Here is a 17,308-nt window from a genome sequence, read left to right as displayed (position 1 = left end):
CAGCAGCAAATGCAAACAGATATTGCTATTTAAAAAAAAAAAAAAAAGTCACATAATGAATTACTCCTTCCTTCATTTCCAGAACCAACTGGGTGCCTAAGCCATGCTGGGCATTCTGACTTCCATTCCCCCAGGAGTCATCCGTGTCACAGAGGGGAGCAGCAGTCAGAGACGGCCACTCTGGAAGCTGACAGGGCCTTCACTGGAAGCTGGTGATGTCCTCGAACAACCCACTCTCTCCTTTGACAGAGGAGAAAACTGAGAGCCAGAGGTGACTTGCCGAAAGTCACCAAACTAGAAAACGGAAGAGGCAATGGGGAAGGTGGGGGCATCTTCTACAATCTGCTCTCTACACACATACGCACATGCATACACACATATGTGTATATATGTGCACACGCATACATATGTATATATGTATATGCAAAGACACATATCTATGTTATAGATAAATCTTTCTTTAAAAATTTTTAATGTTTATTTATTTTTGAGAGAGAGACAGAGCGCAAGCAGGGGAGGGGCAGAGAGAGAGGGAGACAGAATCTAAAGCAGGCTCCAGGCTCTGAGCTGTCAGCCCAGAGCCTGGTTGCAGGGTTTGAACTCACAAACCACAAGACCATGACATGAGCGAAAGTCAGATGCTTAACCAACTAAGCCACCCAGGCGCCCCTATTTTATATATACATCTTACACGTATCTTAAATCTTTTTACAATGAGAAAGTATTCAGACTTACAGAGTCATATAATAATTACGAGGATAATGATAATAAGACCAAACACTTACATGGCATATACTATTTGCCAAGTACTCTTTAAAGTGCTTTATGTACATTATTCCTTTAATCTTCATAAACCCTGCAAAGTAGGTGGTTTATTTCTCGTGTTTTATAGATGAGGGAACTAGTGATCAGAATGATTAAGTAACCTGCCCAAGGCTTTGCAATTAGTAAGTGGCAGGGTGAGTACATGAGTCCTATTAGCCCAGTCCCAGAGGCCACACTCACAGCCATTTGGCTTTATAAATGAGTACCAATAATCTCTGTAGGATCAAGTCCATATCTTTCTTTAAAGGAATTCTGACAGTTAGGTAGGACAACAATGTTAAGGCAAACCACCATTCTTAATTTTGTTAGAAAGTGGAAACGAGTTTTAAAAGAGCTTTTGTTCAATGAACTTTGGTTTCCAGGTGGCATTTCTGTTTGAAGAAAATGTGAGCTTGTCAAAATGAGGTACATTTGAACTTACTGTCAAACCAATGAAAAGGGAAAAAACATATACTCAACACCATGGGGGACAATGGGAGTCCCATTCCTAAAGCTGTATCTTGGCCCTAAATTCTATAAAGTTCCTAAGCACAGAAGAACTTACGCTGGCAGAGTCACGTGGGTGGTGCCAATGGGGACAATTTCCATGGATTTGCCCCAGAATTTGTTTTTCCATCTCACATCTGAAATGAAATACCAATTAGTACATATTTAAAAGGAGAGCCATACAGATCAGGAATTCTTAGGCTGCATGAATGATCAACCACTATATAGAACCTCTTCATAATAAAATTCATTATTATACAGGATAAGTTTTCATTCAATATATGTACCAATTGAGTATCTGGAAGAGAATCGGGGAACTGAAATTATAAGGTAAGTTCCTTCCCTTAGAAGAACTCACAGTATGAAAGGGAGACAAAAGTGAAAACAAGTAATGCCCACAAAGAGAGGCACAGGCTGTAACTGAGTATATTTAAGAAATGGAACCATAGAAGTAGGAATGACCAACATGCTTGGGTGAAAGCATCAGAAGAGGCCTGTCTGAAGGGGGCACTTAGACTGGGCTCCAAAGAATAAGCAGGAGTTCACTAGGCAGGAAAAAAAGCAAAAGAAGGCAGAACACAGCTTGTTCAAAGGGAGAGAGGTATAAGAGAACATGGTGTGGTTCTGTCCCACAGGTCTTGGATTGTTCAGCAAGACGAGCTGAAAGACAGACTGAGTACAAAAACAATGAGCTCTAGAAGCCAGGCTAAGACATCTGGTGTGTATATGCTGGGGGAAAATAAGATGTTTGGTTAGACAGAAAACTCATGCGATTAGATACAGACTTTGCAGAGGCAATTGGGACCAATACAGAAAATGGACCAGGAGCACAAAAGATGAGAAGCAAGGTGACAGGTTACAAGGTTGCTGTAATTGCTCCAAGGATAAGTGAGGGTGAAGTGACCTAAGGCCATAGCAGACAGAGTAGAAGGGAATGATCCCAAAACCAGGAAAGAAGTAGGAATAGAACTAGCTGACAAATTAGATGCCGATTGTGACAGACAGGGAGAATTTGTAGATGGTCTCATAGTTTTCTCATTTGCATAAATGGTGGCACCAACTGGAAGACACAAATGGAAAAAGAACAGAGTAAAAACGGAATTTTTAAAAAAAGGAATAGAAAAACAATGGCAGAGAGGGTGATCCCTCTGACTGCTGCATGACAATACACAGGCCATAGGGGAGCAAGGTGAAAGGAGGGAGGCTGGTAGGGGGCCATGGTCATGATGCAGGGGAGTGATAGGGCTGGGAGCAGGCAGCCCTTGGCCACATGATTTCACGTCTATAAAATATTCCTAATAGGAAAATCCATAGAGATAGAAAGTAGGTAAGGGATTGCCTAAGGATGGAAGAGGTTGATGGAAATTAGAAGCTGGGGTGGGGTAGGTACTGGTAGGTAGGTGGGGGTGGTTTCTTTTGGAGTGATGAAACTGTTCTGTCAGTGGGAATGCAAACTGGTGCAGCTCTGGAAAACAGTGTGGAGGTTCCTCAAAAAATTAAAAATAGAACTACCCTACGACCCAGCAATAGCACTACTAGGAATTTACCCAAGGTATACAGGAGTGCTGATGCATAGGGGCACATGAGCCCCAATGTTTATAGCAGCACTTTCAACAATAGCTCAATTATAGAAAGAGCCTAAATGTCCATCAACTATGGATGGATACATACAATGGAATACTACTTGGCAATGAGAAAGAATGAAATCCTGCCATTTGCAGCAACACGAATGGAACTGGAGGGATTATGCTAAGTGAAATAAGTCAGTCAGAGAAAGACAGATACCATATGCTTTCACTCATATGTGGATCCTGAGAAACTTAACAGAAGACCATGGGGGAAGGGAAAGGTGGATAAAGTTACAAATAGAGAGAGAGGGAGGCAAACCATAAGAGACTCTTAAATACAGAGAACAAACTGAGGGTTGATGAGGGTGGGGGAGAGGGGAAAGCGGGTGATAGGTATTAAGGAGGGCACTTGTTAGGATGAGTACTGGGTGTTGTATGGAAGCCAATTGGACAATAAATATTAAAAAATACTCTAAAATTGATTGTGATGGTAACTGGACAACTTTGTGAATATACTAAAACTCAGTGAATTATACTTTTTAATAGGGGAATTGTATGACATACAAATTTTATCTCAATAAAGTTGTTACCATAAAAAGATAATTGGCTGTTTAAAGCAAAAACAGTAATGTTGTATTGTGGGGTTTTTAAGGTACGTAAATAAAATGTTATGTTCACAGTAGCACAGAGGTCACAGGTTAGGAGAAGGGAAATGGAGGTATACTCTTGTAAGTTTATTACACTATATGTGAAGTGGCATATTACTTGAAGATAGGCTATATTAAAGATACATAATATAAACCCTAAACTAACAACTAAAACAATGAAACAGAGGTTTTAGCTAATAAGCCAACAAAGGAGGTATGATGGAATCATAGAAAGTACTCAGTCCCAAAGAAGGCAGAGAAAAAAACAAGGTGAACAAAGAACAGATGCAACAAACAGAAAACAGATAATAAGAGGCCACATTTAAACCCAACTTCATCAATAATCATAATAAGTGTAACTGGCTTAAATAACCTGATTAAAAGGCAGAGAAATGTCAGATTGGGTTAAAAAGCAAGAGGGGCATGTGGGTGGCTCAGTTGGTTCAGCGTCTGACACTTGATCTGGGGTCAGGTCATGATCTCACAGGTTTGTGAGGTCAAGCCCCACATTGGGCTCTGTGTTGATAGCATGGAGGCTACTTAGGGGATTCTCTCTCCCTATCTCTCTCTCTGCCCTTCCCCTGCTCTCTCTCTCTCTCTCTCAAAATAAATAAATAAACTAAAAAAAAAAAAAAAGCAAGATTTGGGAGTCATGAGCCTATGGGAATAGGTGGGATTGCCCAGGAAAAGGCTGATGAGAAAGGAGAATGGAGGCTGAAGAGAATACTGTTGTGTAAGGTAAGGGGCACACAGAAACTACTTGGGAGAAAATCCTTCCCATCACATAATACATCACATCATCATCATCATAATATGCTTCCGTGGTCAGTGACTCTTAGCAATTAGAAAGTTAGAGATCTTATAAGAATTCTTCCCAGAGGGTTTCAGTGAAAGTTAGAGAAGTTTCTAATCAAGCTTCAATTCTAAACTTTACTGGCAAAGATTCTGAAAGGGAACTACGGTACTTGCAACCTAAAGCGATATTGTCTCCAGAGAGAGGAACTGAGTGGCTGGGGGTTGGGGTGGAGGGAGGGGATTATTATTATTATTATTTTTTGCAAAATATTCTTTTATATCTTTTAACTTTTACAGAGTTTTTTTGAAAAGGCAATGTGGTAACTCAGGTGTTATCACTGTGAGCAGAGAAAAATGCTTTAAAAACTGATGTGTGCTCATTGTTTGAAAATCATTGTTTGAAAACCCAGGATGTTCAAATTCTCCTCCTAAAGTACACTCTGCCTTTTGAATACATATATAACTTAACAAAATTAATTAATCCATTTAGGAAATATTTTCAGTCTTATTTATTCTTCAGAACAACCCACCCTCCTCCCAAATCCAAAATATAAACTGAATATAGGGACAACAACTCCCCAACTAAAAAAAAGTCAGCAATATAAAATGTGATGTTTAGGGGTGCCTGGGTGGCTCAGTCGGTTAAGCGTCCGACTTTAGCTCAGGTCATGATCTCACAGTCTGTGAGTTTGAGCCCCGTGTTAGGCTCTGTGGTGACAGTTCAGAGCCTGGAGCCTGCTTCTGATTCTGTGTCTCCCTCTCTTCCTGTCTCTCCCCTGCTCATGCTCTGTCTCTCTCTGTCTCAAAAATAAATAAAAACATTAAAAAAAATTTTTAATAATAAAATGTGATGTTTAGAAAAAAAATTAAATTTTTCAAAAGCAAAAAGAACCCTGTTGTCTAGACTCATAAATGCCTGTAAGTATTTAGTGTCTCTTGAAATATACAAGGCATTTCAAGTGGCTGTGGAATTAGAGAAAAAAGTTACAGGAATAAAATGGTGGTGGCCTAGACATAGATGGAAAAAAATTTTTTTAAGGGAACAACTTAAATTATCCTCCTGAATCCTTAATTATGAAGTAGACAAATATCAGTAACTGTTCAGAGATGAAGGCATGAACACCAAGTGGTGTAAATCCATCTGACAAAGCCCAAGTCCAGGGCATACTTTTGATCTTAACAAGCACTTGCCATAGTTCCTGATTAAAACAAATCTATAACATTACAAAAAATGATGGAGGCCAAATATATTAGCACATTACCTTGCCAGAAAACAAAATTTCCAGACTCAGCGTGACATGCAGAGATAGGTGGATGGTGGCTGACCTAATGGAAGTAAAATCCAGAAAACAAAAAATTAATTGACTTTCGCGTCTCATAAAATCCATTCCTTCACCCTTGGCCTTGAGATGTAACAGTGTGCAGTGTCAAAGCGAATGAGAAGTTTAGTTTTCCTTCAACAAGTCTGTCCTCAAGAGGGCGCTCCTGATACACTCAGCCCTGATTTGCTCAAATTCCCCAGGCCTAAGAAGAAATCAGGTGATGGAAGTGTCTGGAAGCTCTGGGAAAAACAGCCAAAGAGGCAAATGTTGAGGATAAAGAGATGTTTTGGAAAGTGTGAAGCAAAAGCAAGGGCATGCAAGGGTGCCTGTTCATAAACCATATAATCTGACACTGGCTACCAATGTCAAAATCTCTATTAGCTGTTGTGAAAGTACCTGCAAATGTCTTAATTAAGATGTCAGATAATAGATATTTTAGAATGCTACTTCTGAGCCACACTAAAATGTCTGGCTCAGATTTTGCTCCTTTGAAAGCTCTGTATCACAAAGCCCAGCCTCTTTCCAAATCACCTAAAAGACTGATTGATCCAAGATAATTTTTTAAAAGAATAATGTTTCTATAAAAAAAAAGAGCCAGGGCACCTGGGTGGCTCAGTCGATTAGGCATCTGACTTTGGCCCAGGTCATGAACTCGCAGTTCGTGAGTTCGTGAGTTCGAGGCCTGCATCAGGCTCTGCGCTGACAACTCAGAGCCTGGGGCCTGCTTCAGATTCTGTGTCTCCTTCTCTCTCTGCCTGTCCCCTGCTCTGACTCTGTCTCTCAAAAAATAAAACAAAATGTTAAAAAAAAAATTTTTTTTAAAGAGCCAAACAATCATTGAAGAAATGTTAGCCAACTGCTAAGATACACATTTTACTCATTTTCTGTCAAGATAAAAATATCTTCAGTAAATAATGTAATTTTGTTCTAGGAAAGAGAATCCCCTGGAATGGAGACTATGGCACATCCCCCTGTGTTCTGTCACTGGGGTCATTATTTCTGTTTTATTCACTAATGAAGAAGCTAAAGGAAACATGGCTCCTGAGTTAGATTTCCTTGTTATCTTAGTAACTCCAGGCATGTGAGTGGCGAATGTACCGTTACTAGGATTCAGTACCAGTGAAACCAGAGTTATGCCGACAACAATGTTTCAAAATTTCTGTGACTTAGCTGGTTCTCAGTGAAGTATCTTATACTTAGAGCATCTAGCCTAATACCTTCACGTCACCCATGAGGAGACCAAACCCAGAGAAACTAAGTAACATTTCCCAAACACATTGAAAGAGAAGAGAGAGAGGTGAAAGGCAGCAGTTTTGGTGCATATCAGTGGTTTCCAGGGAGGAGGTGACTCCTCTTACCTTGCTCTGGACCCTCAGCTGTAACAAGGAACATGATACGAAAACCACTCATAGGTGCCACTCTGCTGGGTGAGGAACTCAGGGAGAGAGCCGTGCCACATACACATTTAACTGATGGCATTTCAACTGTGCCAGCTTGACCCGATTTCAACAGGGCAGGTATCTTTCAGGTCTCAGTGACCATAAATCCTAGTTCTGATACAAGGTGGGAGATGCAAATTTGCTGTCCCTTGGATGGTTTTAGTTACCACAGACCTCTTAAGAATGTAGCCCTTCTCCAAAGAGATACAAGAAAAGACGCTCAACAACACTCATCATCAGGGAAATACAAATCAAAACCACAATGAGATACCATCTCATACTGGTCAGAGTAGCTAAAATCAATAACTCAGGAAACAACAGATGTTGGCGAGGATGTGGAGAAAGGGGAACCTTCTTGCACTGCTGGTGGGAATGCAAACTGGTACAGCTGCTCCGGAAAAGAGAGTGGGGGTTCCTCAAAAAATTAAAAACAGAGCTACCCTACGACCCAGCAATTGCACTACTAGGAATTTATCCAAAGGATACAAAAATGCTGGTTTGAAGGGGCACACACACCCCAATGTTTATAGCAGTGCTCTCAATAATAGCCAAAGTATGGAAAGAGCCCAAATGTCCCTCAATGGATGAATGGATAAAGATGTGGTTATATATATATATATATATATATATATATATATATATATATATAAAATGGAGTACAACTCGGTATGAAAATGAATGAAATCTTGCCATTTGCAACAATGATAGAACTGGAGGGTATTATGCTAAATGAAATAAGTCAGAGAAAGCTATCCCATGATTTTACTCGTTTGTGGAATTTGAGAGACTTAACAGATGATCATAGGGGAAGGGAAGGAAAAATAAGATGAAAATGGAGATGGAGGCAAACCATAAGAGACTCTTAAATACAGAGAACAAACAAAGTTGATGGGGATGAGGATGTGGGGGGTGGGTTAAATGGGTAATGGGTACTAAGAGGGCACTTGTTGGGATGACCACTGGGTTTTATATGTAAGTAATGAATAAAAAAAATGTAGCCCCACTCTGTGCCTATGGGATTTTTCAGGTCAATTTTTACTTCCAGCATGCTTTAGAAGCCTAACTCCTAAAATGCAACTCTCTGCTGGCCTTCATTGTCTTCCTTTTTATTTTTTAATATAATTATTTTTTTAATGTTTACTTATTTTTGAGAGAGAGAGAGAGAGAGAGAGAGAGAGAGAGAGAATGAGCAGGGGAGGGGCAGAGAGAGAGGGAGACACAGAATCCGAAGCAGGCTCCAGACTCTGAGCTGTAAGTGTAGAGCCCGACTCTGGGCTTGAACCCACAAACCTTGAGATTACGACCTGAGCCAAAGTTAGATGCTTAATAACTGAGCCACCCAGGTGCCCCATTGTCTTCTTTTTTAATTGAACTCCTTTGGAGATACTTTTTCTCACAAAATGTTGCAAACCCATCCCTCTTTTCTCCCCACTGCCTCCGCACCCCTGCTGACCCCACACCCACTCCGGACTATCAATGAAAGCAGTGGAGTTAATTTTTAAACCTTGGGATCATATAAAACTAAATGAGGCAAGACAACACACACACCCTACTTCTCCCCTCCCTTCCCCCTGTAGCAGGTGAGGAGCTATGGAATGTTCCCCCTCCCCCATAACATAGGCATATGTTAAAGTAAATTATTAAAAGGCGATCGTATTTATTCCTGCAGAAACAATGTAGTAAAAAATGTAGGATTCACAGTTTTGATCAAGAATTTGGCATTTTGTAGGTGGGGCCAAATGTAAACATTAAAGCAAAATACAGTATATACAAACTATAAACCTCTTCTGTAATAATTTTAAATCCCAGAAAACAGGGATAAATATACTGTCCACATGAATTACAAAAGAAGCCCTATCAGTCCATAAAGCATATATATGTCCCATAAAATTATAGGCAACCTCGACCTTTTAAAACTATTATGTCAGATACATGAATCAGTGCTTCGCAGAATGACTTTACATGGGTTCAAAGGATGTTTCCTGAATGAGTAAATCTCAACATTCACAGTATCAATGATTTTGCTTATTTGTTTTTTTCTGGCTTAAAAAGGCCTTTGGGAGTGATTTATTTGGTGCACATTTCTTTTAAGAAGTTTACAAAGCTTCTCAGGAAAATGAAATTGGTGTCTTCGTCTTCTTCGATATATTTCCTCACAACAGGTATTTATTCATGAAACATTTCTGGAACATCTGCCATGTGCTACACTAAGTGTCAGGGAACAAGGGAGCACTTTTGGGGTTCCATAGATATAGGTCCTAACCAGGCAACATCATCTACTGGCCGAATGGCCTTGAGCAAGTTTTTAAACATCTTGGGCCTGACTTACCTCATCTGTAAAATAGGACTAATGCCAGTGACTTTGCAAACAAAAAGAAGACACAATTAACATGTCAGGATCATCCACTGGTATGAAGTGGGCGGAGACTAAATTTTAGCCATTTTTCATGAGTAGTATTTCCACTTAGTTATCATGGTAACCTTGTGTCTTCATTCGCCTTATTTTATAAATTAGGAAACAAAGGACCTGTCCAATGCTACACAGTTACTAAGTGACAAGGGGTGGTGCTTTACACCAAGGTCTTCTGATTCCAAATCCAATGCTCTTTGCTTTATGTCCTAGCTGCCTCTCTATGGCTGTTCTCAAGGCTGAGCTCTGATCACTTCCCAAAGCCTCCGCACACCATTAAGTTCCCATCTCGAGGATATTTAGACAAAGAATCTTTGGAGTCTGACCTTCTATTCTGAGTCTCATTTATTTCTTCGTAAAATGAGGTCTGAGGATCCCTCTGACTTCAAAATGCTCTAAATCTAACATCTATTCCCAATGTCTTCTTCAAATCCCAGCATCAGTGGATGTCAGCCAAATGGAAAAAGATTACACCAAGGCATAGACTAACTCAAAGGGCCCATTGAAAGGGGGTAACTCAAGGTTCGTAATTTAATCTTTGTTGATGGCAATCTTTCTAAAATCTACTGGAGTAGAGAATGATGGGCACAATCTAACCTTAGTATGGGATTTGATTGAGTTTCTATTCCTGTTATATCTTAACCCAGATGTAACCCAGAAAGGCATTGGATTTTGAGTTTGAGTCTGAACTGACCCAGTCCTGAAGCAGACACTGTCCTGTCTGTCAGGCTACTGGATAAATCCAATTTAAAGGGGTTCTTATCATCCCTCTCCACCATCCCAATCAAATAAGAGCACTTTCTAATTGGTAAAAATTCTCAAACATTCAGGAAATTAGTATATATGGTTTTTATTGTGCAGGTATTTATATGCATCTTTCTTTCCACAAGCCCAAAAACAGTGAGTTCCCCTAGTGGTTGAAAATTCTTATAATTTATCTGTATATCTCAAGACTTACCTAATCATTAATAATTTCTGATTAGAACCTAATCATTTTTGATTTATGCTTTGAATGTACTTTATAGAAGAGGCAAGTGGTATGGGGAGAGGCAGATGGGGAAAGAGTATATTTCAATATTTGTGTATTTTTGTAAGTATATCTTTTTTAAACTCAGAAAAATATCCCTTAGCTACATCACTTCTGCAGCTGTCCAGAGACCTAATTTTTCAGTCTTCCTAGCTCCTGACTCGCCTCCTATCTTGAAGGTCAGCTTATGGAAAAGAGGACAAGTGCTAGGTAAGAAATCATGCAGAGAGGGACCAAGTGGCCATTCCTCCCACAGCATTCGTCATTTACTAATCAGTAAAAAGAAAGAAAAAAAAAAAAAGAAAAAGCATATGATATGTCAGGCACTGTCCTAGTCACTGGGGATACAATGAGAAATAAAAGAAACAAAAACCTTCATGACTGCAAGATAGATAATAAAGAAATGGGTACATAATTTTTCAGTTGTGCCATGCGTTAAGAAGAAAGCAAGGCGTGAGGATGGGGGGATGGTAAGCGGGAGTGCTATTCCAGACATGGTGGTAGGGGCAGGACTCTACAGTGGAAGGGTCTGGGGCTAAGAGAAATAAGGAAGTTAAGCACGTGGGAAACTGGGATAAGTGCATCTCAGACAGCATGGGCACTACTCAGGGCTGGCAAACACTCCGTATGTTGGAAGAGGGGCAAAAAGTGCCTGGAGCTGAATGAGCAGAGGTGGGACAGGCATGCTCTCTGGAGCTAGCATCTTGGTGGGGCTTTGTGGGGCCATGGCCAGGAGTTTGGATTTTATTCCAAGTGACAAGGGAAATCACTGGAGGTTTTAGAGCAGGTGTTACTTGCATTTTGAAGCAATCGCTCTGGCTGTTGGGTGAGGAATTGGCTATGGAAACAAGAGACCAGTGAACGAGTCTATCACAACAATCCCAGTCACTGATTGCCTTTGCTTGGGCTTGGAGGCTAGCCCCAGTGGGGGAGGCAGTGAAAATGGCTGGCTTTGGAAGGAAGGCTTCTGAAGGAAGACCCCAGGATTTGCTGATAAATAGGATATGGATTCTAAGAAAAAGCTATTAAGGATGACGCCAAGGCTGCTGGCCTGATCTTTGGGAGAATGCAACTGCCAATTATTTTCTATTCCCCCATGTTCAGAGTTAATCACCTGGTTTGACAAGCACGTGGCTTCTTGCCAAAACAGAAACAAAAACACGTGAAGCGAGGACTTGACCCAGACGTGAAAAGCACTGGTTTACTTGCCTTGTATTCCATTTATTGCTAGTTTTATTTGAACAGCCTGAATTTCCTTTCTGATAACGTCTTTAAATAAGATGCCACTTTAATCAGTAGTAACTAACTCTGCCTACTAGTAGATCAAAGAACCACTGAGGGGTGACGGGCAGGGAGAGAAGTGATAGGAGCGGTATTTATAAGTCTGTCCAAGAATGTATGTTCAGGGTTCTCTTGATGAGTAACCGAAAAGCAAGAAAGGCTGAGGCTGGAGATCAAAGGAAAAAAGACTTCATTTGAATCTCTTACATTTTAGTAACCTTCAGTAACTCCATTCAGCTTTTCTGTCACGAACTCTCAACAGTACATGGCTGGAGGAGGAGGGTCCGGGGGGTGGGATAAATGGTAAAAATGACTCGAACAGTGATCAGACAGCTGACGTTCCAGATAATCAGGGATAGCCACTTTTAGGTAATAGCTTAACTGCATATGCTTTAGATACCAAACCTCTCCCAAAGGTATAAAAAGAGAAGCAAAGTTAACTGAAACAAGTTTTCTGACCTGTCCAGTCCCTGATGAAGCCCTGAGCCAGCTTGCTAGCCCTTTGCCAGGCAGCAGGGGAACTGAGTAAGGAAGAAACTGCCAGCAGGATGCTTAGTCCCTGAGGAGAAAAAGGGGGAATTCAGAAAGAACTTCAGAAAAAGGAAGTCATTTTTGAATTCCCCTTTTTCTGAGCTTATTTAAACAACCGAGGCTGAATCACATTTCTTGGCACAAAGCAAACTCCTCCCCAGAGAAGGTAGAACTGCCAGGGGTTAGAACACAGGACAGGAATGTTTATGACTTACTCCTGAATGTTGCTCATTCACAAAGGCCACTCCCCAGACCACAGTGGGAGCTGGGAACAAAGTCCTATGTGGGTTTGGAGGATGAAAGGTGTAAGTGACAATGGCAGGCAAAGTCCCAGAGTCTGATCGGCGCACATAATGCTCTATTCCCATTGGTAGCCAATGGCCTTGGCAGCTCTGAGTAATTACACTTACAAGAGACTCCAAGAAAGGTGAGGCAGGGAGGCCACCGGAATAGAAACATTCCAACATTTCTGGTGCAGGGCACTGGGAGATGCTAATGTTCCAGGCCTCCGTCTTCTTGCCTAGAATTGATCCTCACCTCATCTGCCACACAGAGGGTACTTTGAAGATCACATAAGATCCTGCACAAGTCCGAAAAGCATTTGCCTAGAACTGATCCTCACCTCATCTGCCACACAGCGGGTACTTTGAAGATCACATAAGATCCTGCACAAGTCCGAAAAGCATAAAGCACTCCGCAAACCTAACAGTTCATTTTTCTGAGGAAAATGTGAACAGCAAATGCTTTCTCTGGTTTCTGACCCCATGAGTCATTTTCATATTGCATTTGGGGGTTGCTTAGGTGAGAAACAATACAGAGGAGCAAGCTGTGATGCAGCCAAACTCTGCGAAGTAGCAATTACTTCAAATTTTTTGGCCACTGACTGGGTCGAACATCCACACCCCCAACCAAACCACAAAGCAACAACATTCAAAGGCTTCCGGAAAAGGACAGACACTGCTTTTCAAATCTAGAAAACTCAGTGGAAGAGCTGAATTACCCTAGTTTCCTTCCAGGTCCTTTCACTTGGATACATGATTTCTATCAAGGTCCTTGTTAGAATAAACTTCCACCCTAAAATACCCATTTGGAGGTCCTACCCAGTTTATTAATCATTCGGTAAACTCTACTCACTGTGGAGAGGTGTAATAAAGCAAAGAAGGCCCCAAACTCTGAAAGCTGATGTATTATCACACGTATATAATGCACGACGGTAGAGTCACGCTGTCTCCATAAAGGGAGACTGTCTCCTAGGCCGGAAGCAGAAAGGGCCATCCTGGCAGGTGCCGGCATGAGACACAACAAACACCCTGGCACGCTCTTTAGATGTGTTAAATTAGGTCTTCTTGCACAACAGGTCAGCTGGTCATCATAAATAAGGGTGAGAGGGGGAGTGCAGGAGGCTGAACTGAAGAGTCTCCTGGTGGCCCGGAAAAGGAGCCCTGGACAAAACCCTTTCCACTCCTGGGGCAACGGGCAGCGGAGCACACCAAATTCCACAGCCACCTCCCCTTCTTATTGTACACATACCTGGTGATTAAATTCCGGGTTCCCAAGTGATCTGTTTATGGCGAAAGTATGCTGGGTCATGCGACCAAGGCCCTCTGGTCCCCGTAAGAGGTCTATTTTTTTATAGTAAATGCACAGAACAGCACTCTTGTTTATATATCAGTTTCCTAAAGGATTAGCTAGAGTGAGTCTGTGCCTGAAAGACTCATCCATTCTTGGGTATCTGAGGCCATAGGCTAAATTCCAGACGGGTGAAGTGGCTCCATCGTGAGCAGGACTGCTGGTGCTACCATAGGGACGTCAGCTGTGAGGACTCCCGGCCGCCTCGTGGCTGACTTTCTGTCAGAGACTCGCCAGTGACAGGATGCCCTCTTCAAACCACTTGAATTAGTGGAATAGATACAGTATATCTTATTTACTATTCTTGACACTGCATATTAGAAAGCACTTTAAAAGTTGCCTCTAAATATGAGAGCAATAACCACGTGCTGAACGTTTACCATCTTCAGTGCAAGTATTTTATATCTCAGTGTATTATTTCACTAGAGCCTTACTGCGACCTATGAATCACAGCTAAGCACAATCATTCCTATTTTATAAAGACACTACTGAGGCTCAGAAAGTTTAAGTAGCTCGTACAAGGCCACACACAGAGCATGTGGTGGGGTTAGGGTTGGAAAGCAGGTCTACGTTACATCGAGCACACCTTCTGCTACTAACAATGACTAGATCTCTTTCTTGCTTATTTCTTTGGGATCCATTTCACGGAACCAAAGACGAAGTTATGTAATGCTCTTTCTGTCTTTGTGCCCATGTGCCCAGGAGCTCTGCTTTCTCTCTCCATGGCACCACTGGAGGTACACAAGCAGATCCAGAATTTGGCCCTGCCTTGTCAGGGGCTCATGGGATTGAAGCTCAGCTTTACACCAGCTCACGTTACTAACTCTTTCCTTATACCACTCATCCTGTCCTGATTGTCTGCTGTAGTCCGGGCTATTTTTGGCCTTTATTTTTTCGCATGAACGCATATAATGCCATGGTAACCAAATTATATTTTCATTTATTCTCATTCCATTTTAGCATTAGTATTTAAATAACCCAGTTGAATCTGAATCTAATTATCTTATCCTTTTAACTACTGATTTAACCCCCCACATCCCCAATATCAGTGTTTAATTTCCTGTTTTAGCTTCTAATTGGCAATCTACTAAAAATGTGCTTTGGGATTATTGTATATTCATTCTCCTTTGGGTTTCAGAGAACACTGCTTGTAATTTCTAGTTGAGACAAGCACCATACTCTTAAGTCTGTCAGCTATACCAGCTTTCCTTTCCTATCCCCCAAATGCAAATCCACTGATAAAGGGGGCAGCAAGACAACAGGAAGGAAAGCAATATTCTAGCAACCCACCCACTTTTCCTCAGTTTTCTAAGAATTGGGAGGAGAGAAACGTAGCGAAGCAACTGTGTTTCATGTTCCTGGGCTAACATTTAGGGACATACAGAGGGCGGATGTGTCCAGTCGCTGTCATAAGCAGGGGTGAGAGGATTATTTTTTATTTTCTGTATCAATGCATCCTATCTTAGCGAAATAATTCCATATTGACAGATCCTTGAGAGGTTCCCAATATTCCGCTATTACCAACTACACTGTCATAATAATGACAGCAGACACTCATCTAAGGCTTTATACTCCATGTATCAGACACCGTTCCGAGTGCATTGTAGAGAGCATCTCATTTAACTGTCACAAAGCAGTGTGAGGTCTGTACCACTGTTACTATTTCCACTTTAAGGAGGAAACTGAAGTTAAGTAATTTGCGCTGGGTTACAAACAAACCTGTTGAGAGCTAGAGCTGAGATTTGAACCTAGGCCAGCACCAGAGACCCTGGTCTTTGTTCCTAAATATTATTACCTGCTAATGCTTAGGTGGGCAAGTCTCATGGAACCTCAAGGAACTCAGGCTACATAAGTATAAAGTATGTTCATCTATTAGAGGAAGACCGACACTGACCCCAGCCCCCAGCCCACTGCAGTCTCCCCACACCTGGAACAAGGCTAGATATGTGTGACATGCTCGGGAAAGATTCAGTGATTAAATAAATACATGAATGAATGGTTCCTCTTAAATGGAATCAAGAATAATGCCGTTATTTGATGCTATCCATTCTGATGGGGGCATTCATCCTCTAGAAGGACAATGTCAATGAGTAAGGGGGCATCTTACTTTAAACCTTAAATCACAGTTTGAAAAGTTGCCTCACTATGACTTTACACAAAGGGTGCTGTTGATGCCTATGGTCAAAGGCTCGCTCAGCTCTGCTAGTACCGTCATGTGCCTGGGGGCAACTAGGTTTCAGGTGAAGGGAAATCGTTCCTTCTCTTTATGTGTAAAAGCACTGTAATTATCTAAGTTGCTTAAAGCCAGTGAAAAGTGGACAATAAATATTTCAAAAGCAGATGTAATAGAAGGCGTAAGCGACTCCTCTAGCACCAGTGGACGAAAAGGGTGTACATAATAAACAGAAAGGGTACATATCCACCTGCTCTGAGAAAAACCGGAAGCCTTTGTCCTCACGGATACACTCATAGGTTTCTCCAAGAACAGGATTGAAGGGCTTGCTCCCAGCTCGGAAATAGCTAGATGCATATGCTGATACAGCAAAGGCTGCCACGTACACCTGAGGAGAAGGAAGAAAGAACTTTATTATTTCTTGGTCTCCAAGAAATCGTTTTACAAACACACGAACAAAATAAAACCTTTATTTCTCTCTTTATGGTTTGTTTTGGAAAGCCAACAATTTGTCTCTGGTTTAGAGACCACCAAACTAACTTTGGCTTAAAGTTGCAGGTTTAAATAATGTCCATCTTAGCCTAGAGACCAGTGAACCAAACATTTTCAAACTGTCCATCTGTTCTGATGCCTAAAAAGAGGCTTTCAAGAGCATGATATTTATCAAGGGATCTACCCTGTTTTTGAGCTGTTAAGTTCAGTACCTCTAAACCTGATGAAATCTGAGAATCCTGATTTTCAGGAAGGAGAAAGAAGAAGAGCATAAAAAAAGCCAAACTTCCCCAAATCCAGGAACAAGCAACCCTTCCTAATTTGATACTGTAGAAACCTACAAACTCATTTTGACAAAAGAAAATCTGTGATAGTAATTCCCTGTCTGGGTAACAAGTCCCAGGACAGGGCACAGTGCCTTTAAAAGTGTCTTGCTTTCTGGGAGGAAAAATGAAAAATCAAAAGATAAAGGAAGGAAAAAACTATAGGTAAACATGAAATAAGCACTCACTGTGAGGCTGTCACCATCAAGTTCTCCTTTTGGGGCACCAAGGAGATGCGTTATTCTTTTTGCCTTTTTTGGCAAAGGGTGGGGTGCAGAACATTGAACCTAGTTAACAATCCCAATGTCTCCCCTTCCCAGCACATTTCATGAGGTTTCTTATATTGTGTGTGTGTGTGTG

The 17,308-nt window shown here is 41.3% G+C and overlaps 1 long non-coding RNA gene across 1 annotated transcript; it reads right to left on the bottom strand.

Annotated features, from left to right (window-relative positions):
* Positions 1-119: 119 nt before the first annotated feature.
* On the bottom strand, positions 120-17,193 carry LOC125916755 (uncharacterized). The gene is made up of 3 exons (XR_007456018.1): positions 16,384-17,193; positions 5,584-5,647; positions 120-1,448 (listed from the first exon to the last, which is right to left on the bottom strand). It is a non-coding gene; the product is annotated as an uncharacterized LOC125916755 (long non-coding RNA).
* Positions 17,194-17,308: the final 115 nt, after the last annotated feature.

The sequence above is a fragment of the Panthera uncia genome, unplaced genomic scaffold (assembly GCF_023721935.1).
Source record: "Panthera uncia isolate 11264 unplaced genomic scaffold, Puncia_PCG_1.0 HiC_scaffold_1094, whole genome shotgun sequence".
Lineage (NCBI taxonomy): Eukaryota > Metazoa > Chordata > Mammalia > Carnivora > Felidae > Panthera > Panthera uncia.
Note: the sequence above shows the minus strand (reverse complement) of the source record. Positions and strands in the feature narration are given on the sequence as shown.